Here is a 6,009-nt window from a genome sequence, read left to right as displayed (position 1 = left end):
GAAAGAAAGAGAGAGAGAGAGAGAGAGAGAGAGAGAGAGAGAGAGAGAGAGAGTCAGTGCGGCACAGGTGTGCTCAGCAGCTTGGGTTTTATTGAGTCTAGATGTAGTCAAGTTGACAACTAAAATTAGCCCTCATAGTCAGTGTGCTGGTACGTTTGAAATCCCAGTGCCGGAAAGATGGAGACAGGAGTTTCCCTGGAGCTTCTTAGCCAGCCAGTCTAACCTAATTGATGAGCCCCTGGGCAATGAGAGACCCTGTCTCAAGGGAGGCAGACAGTGTTCCTGAGGATGGCGCCTGAGCTTGTCTTCTGGCCTCTATACACAGGCACACACGCATGCTCACACTTGACCATGAACACTCACATCCCCTCTTACACAGTAAAACCATCTATATTTAACAAGCTAAGCATGTGCCAGAGGTGGAGGCAGGAGGATCAGGTGTTAAAGCGTATCCTTGGTTACATATTAAATTTAAGGACAACCCAGGCTACATGTGAACCTGTCTCAAACAAATTTACTAAGAAATCCGACTGCTATTCACTCTGCTCCACGGCCCCTAGAAACCCGGAAAAGAGCAAAGTCCAGCCCTGAGGGATGCTAAACTCAGCTACATTTGTTTTCGGGTCTTCGCATGTTGTGATTTGGTTTCATTTTTCCTTTCATGGCCATATTCTTATCTGGTTCAAAAATGTTTTATATCACATCCAAAACAATTTAAAAATTTTTTTTCTGTGTGTTGAACTCTAGCCTGTAATTTTTTTTTTCATCCATCTTATGCAACCATGCACACACCAGGACGGTTTGGTTCTGTCTTCCTGCAATCACACTGTGAAAATGTAGTTTTGATTTAACGGGTGAGTCATGTTTCAGATTTGTTTTTAATGGAAAGCTGCGTGTTGGTGTGGAGGCAGTCTATACGAGGTTTAAAATCTGCCACAGCATGAATTCAAAGATTATGAAAAGTGTAGACATGCCATACAAAGCCCGCAGCAGTCAGGTTGTATAATCCCAGCACTTGGGGGGCTGAAAGCAGAGGAATTGTTGCTACCTAGTGAGATCTAACCTCAAAATACCCACAACACAAAAGTGACTAGTTTCCAAAATGATCGATGACCTCAAAGAAGATTAAAACACACAGTTGACAGCCTGGAATGTGGCTCAGTTGGTTAAATGCTTGCCTACTGTGCACAAGGCTCTAGTTTTCAATCCTCAGTACCACAAAAAAAAAAAAAAAATACAAAAACCTGGAGAGGCAGCTCAGTGATTAAGAGCTGCTCTTCCAGAGGACCTGGATTCAATTCCTAACACCCACAACTGTCTATAACTCCAGTTGCAGGAGATGTGACACCCTCACACAGATAGACCTAAGGGCAGGCAAAACACCAATGCACATAAAATAAAAATAACTCACTCTTTAAAAGTATATGGTACATTATATGCCTATTATCTAGGACTCAGGGTGACAGCAGGAGAATCCTAAGCCCAACGTCACCCTTGACTATATAACGAGTCCAAGGCTGCATCAAAAAGCAAACAAAATACAATTAGATGAAATAAGGAAGTCAATTAATAAAGTAGATGATGAAATCAGCAACACAAATGAGGACTTCAGTGGCATGAACAAAATATTGCAAGAAAATTCATATCTTGAAAAGAATAACATTTTGGGAGAGAAAGCCTTCATCAAGTAAAAGCAAAGTGGCAAGCATCACCAGTGGGCTACCCCAAACAGAGGCCAGCATCACCAGTGGGCTACCCCAAACAGAGGCCAGCATCACCAGTGGGCTAGACCAAACAGAGGCCAGCATCACCAGTGGGCTACCCCAAACAGAGGCCAGCATCACCAGTGGGCTACCCCAAACAGAAGCCAGCATCACCAGTGGGCTACCCCAAACAGAGGCCAGCATCACCAGTGGGCTAGACCAAGCAGAGGCAGAGGACCGCAGATTGGAGCTGGAGGATAAAATGGAGAAAATACTATATTGAGACAAAGCAAGGGGAAACGTGAACAAGTATGAACACATCAAAACCCCGAGGATACGGTCAAAAGACCAAACCTAAGAACCCACTGAGGTGCTGGGATACAAACCAGAGACACAGATAGTTAGAGAAAGCATAGAAGAAGGAAGTATTCATACTTGGGGACAGATATGGATGTCCAAACACAAGAGACACCAGCGTTCGAAATACAAACAGAAGAGGACTTCACATACAACTTTATTGTTAAAAATAACTTTACATTTAGTAATATGACTTAAAAATACGTAATATACATTATTTTTTAAAGATTTATTTTATTTATTTTTTGTGTAAGAGTACACTGTAGCTGTACATATGGCCGTGAGCTATCATGTGTGTGGCTGCTGGGAATTGCACTCAGGACCTCTGCCAGCCCCACTGGCTCCAGCCCTGCTCGCTCTGGTGTAATTCACCGTAGCTGTCTTCAGACGCACCAGAAGAGGGTGTCAGATCTCATTACGGGTGGTCATGAGCCACCATGTGGTTGCTGGGATCCGAACTCAGGACCTTCAGAAGAGCAGTCAGTGCTCTTACCACTGAGCCATCTCACCAGCCCCTACACGATTATTTTTTAAAAAGGCCAACAACTTTACAGAAGCAAACTCTGAAGAATAAATTAGACTTCTTATTTTTTAAAGGTTTATTTATTTATTTTATGTATATGAGTACACTGTAGCTGTACAGATAGATGGTTGTGAGCCATCATGTGGTTGCTGGGAATTGAACTTAGGACTTCTGCTCACTCCAGGCCCTGCTCTCCGACCCAAAAATCTATTTATTATTATATGTGAGTACACTATAGCTGTCTTCAGACACACCAGAAGAGGGCATCAGATCTCATTATGGATGGTTGTTAGCCACCATGTGGTTGCTGGGATTTTAACTCAGGACCTTCGGAAGAGCAGTCAGTGCTTTTAACTGCTGAGCCATCTCGCCAGCCCTAGACTTCTCTCCAAAAATCTTAGCCCACGGGAACTCACAGAATGGGACAATTCATGCCCTGACATGAAATAACTGCACCCACAGTATTGCTATGTCTGGCAGAAGTATGTTGTAAAGTTGATGGGCAAAAAAAATCCACCCGAGATAACCACAAACTGAAATGATTTGTGATCGCTAAGCCAGCTCTGCAGAAAACATTCAAAAGAATCCAAAACACAACAAAGAAAGGCCCCAGTCACACCGGTGAGCATGAGCCTGGAATAGTGGCGCACACCTTAAGGTGTGCAGAGGCAGGAGGGTCTTTGTCTATATAGAAAGTTCCAGGATGGCTGGGGCTACATAGAAAGACCTTGTCTCAAAAAAAACAAAACAAAACAAAACAAAACAAAACAAAACAAAAAAAACAAAACAAAAAACCAAAACTAGGAAAGCCATCTTATTCCCAAGAGCCTATGCCTGGGAATTAGCCTGCCTAAGGGGATGAGTAGCCTCTAAATGAAAACCTTAAATGATAGACAAGAGATATCAAACAGGATGTGAGAAGATAGAAGTATCTCTGCCTACTTATGAACCAGCTGGACGGATATCACAAAAGCTACGGACAGAAGTGACGTAGGAGGAGCTGGGAGGAGCGCAGTTCAGAGTGCTTATCTGAAATGCACACACTCCTGGGCACTTGCAGTCTCCAAAGCTGTGTAAACTGGGCTTGGTGGTACATGCTTTCAATCCCAGCATTCAGGGGATAGAGTCAGCTTAAGGTTATCCTTGGCTACACAGTGAGTTCAAATCCATCTTGGAATACATGAGATTCTGTCTAAAAAATAGAATTTTTTTTTAAAGTAAGAAAATTTAAAATAAAGTCTAATGACATCCTTCCCAGAAAAGGAAAAGAAAATCTAAACTTTGTATGAACCCACAAAAGAATCCAGGTATTTAAAGCAAGTCTGATTAGAAAGAACATGGGCCACAGAATGGGAGAAAACATTTCCAGCTATCCATTTGTGATGGTTCCCTCTGGCTGTCAACTTGACACAACCTCGAGTCACCTGAGAAGAAAGTCTTAATGAGGACTGCTACATCAGGCTGGCCTGTGGGCATGCCTGTCAGGAACTATCTTGATTATATTAATTGAAGTAGGAAGTGCCTACTGCAGGTGGCACCAGATAGGGGGTCCTGGACTGCATGAGAGTGTTGAAAGGGAATTGAACACAAGCATGCCGACATTAATCTTCCCTGCTTCTTAACTATGAATGGGAGGTCACCAGTTCTCTCAAACCCCTGCTGCTGTGACATATCTGTAAGCTGGTACTGTGAGATAAAAGAAATCTTCTCTCCTCTATTTCTCAGAGTATGCTCTCACAGCGACAGGAAACGGAGCTACGGTCTGACAGGACTAATATTTAGAATATGTAAAAAAGTAAAATAAAAATTAAGCATAAAAATTATTCATCAGCGTTTGTCCACAGGAAGATGGCGGTGGTGGTTTCAAATGTCCGTGTCACTGAGACAGGTGTTGGGGCAAAGAGCAGTGGAAGGACCTGCCATTTCTGTCCCCGGAGTTCCATTCAGGTTGTTGAGCATCCACACGGAAGCTGGCACAGGATCAGAGTCGGGATACACAGCTTAGAACAATTGGTGAGAAATTAGATATTGCTACTTTAACTGGTGTTCCAGAAGAGCACATCAAAACCAGAAAGGTCAGACTCTTTGTTTCTTGCTCTCAACAACATGCAGTCTGGAGTAAACAACACAAAGAATGGAAGAAGCCATCTGATACCAGGGAGAGATGGGAAAATCCTTGGGTGGGTTGGGCATCGCTGGCTGATCCCCTCTCCAACATGGTTCTGACCTTCAGTACCAAAGAAGATGCAGTTGCCTTTGCAGAAAAAAAAAAAAAAAATGGATGGAACTACGACATGGAAGAGAAGAACCCGAAACCCAAGTCCAAGTGTTATGGTGCAAACTTTTCTCAGAACAAAAGAACAAGAGTGTCTACAAAACAGGTTTGCACTGGCTACATTTCTGCTTGACCGTGACTAAAGTGTTAGCTTTGAACTATTTATGGTCCATGGATAATGTACCTCTTAATCTAATAAATTTGACCTTTAAACTATATATATATAAAAGTATTCATCAATAAATGGGTTCATGCTTTCAACAGATAGTCTCGTGAGAAATACAAACAACCTACAAACACATGAAAAAAAAAATGTCCAAGATACTTAGGCCTCAGGGAATTGGAAACCAAAGTGACATTCAGATTCTACTTTACCCTAATCAGAATGGCTATCAACAGGTGGAAAAATACTGTCAAATGGGCTGAGAATATAATTCAGTGTCAGAGCAATTGCCTAGAATGCATGAGACCCTCTGTTCATATCCCAGCACAGGAAAAAAGACTGTCAAGGATGTAAGGCCTTTTCACATACCTGGCAAGAATGTAGGTAGGACAGATTACTCAAAAATCTAAAACTAGAACTATCTTATGCCAGCTGTGCCACACATGAGAGTATGTCTACTGGGCTCTAAATCAACTTGTCTTAGTTAAAGTAATTATTACCGTGATGAAAACCATGATCAAAAGCAGCTTGGGGAGAAAAGGTCTTATTTAGCTTATGTATCTTGAGTCACAATCTGTTAAGGGAAGACACAGAAGGAACTCAAACCTTGCAGGAATCTGGAAGCAGGAGTTGATACATAGGCCATGAAGGAATGCTTCTTACTGGCTTGCTTCTCATGGCTTGCTCAGCTTGCTTTCTTATAGCACCCAGGACCACCAGCCCAGGGGTAGCACCTCCACACAATGGGCTGGACCCTCCTACATCAATCACTAATAAAGAAGATGTTCTACAGGCTTGCCTACAGCCTCATCTTTGCTCAGTTTAGGTTCCCTCCTTTCAGATAACTTCAGCTTGTTGGTAAGTTGACATAAAACTAGCTAGCTTATCAATAAACCACAGAGATACCTGTGCACCAATGTTTAATGCTTCACTATTCAAGACAGCTAATATGTGGAACCAGGCTACAGATGCATAGATAAAGAATGTG

General features: G+C 42.5%; 1 pseudogene; it reads left to right on the top strand.

Annotated features, from left to right (window-relative positions):
- Positions 1–4,450: 4,450 nt before the first annotated feature.
- LOC116073693 lies at positions 4,451–4,991 on the top strand (annotated as a pseudogene).
- The last annotated feature ends 1,018 nt before the right edge of the window (positions 4,992–6,009 follow it).

The sequence above is a fragment of the Mastomys coucha genome, unplaced genomic scaffold (assembly GCF_008632895.1).
Source record: "Mastomys coucha isolate ucsf_1 unplaced genomic scaffold, UCSF_Mcou_1 pScaffold23, whole genome shotgun sequence".
Taxonomy (NCBI): Eukaryota; Metazoa; Chordata; class Mammalia; order Rodentia; family Muridae; genus Mastomys; species Mastomys coucha.
The sequence above is the reverse complement of the archived record's forward strand: the minus strand, read 5'-3'. Positions and strand labels throughout refer to the sequence as shown.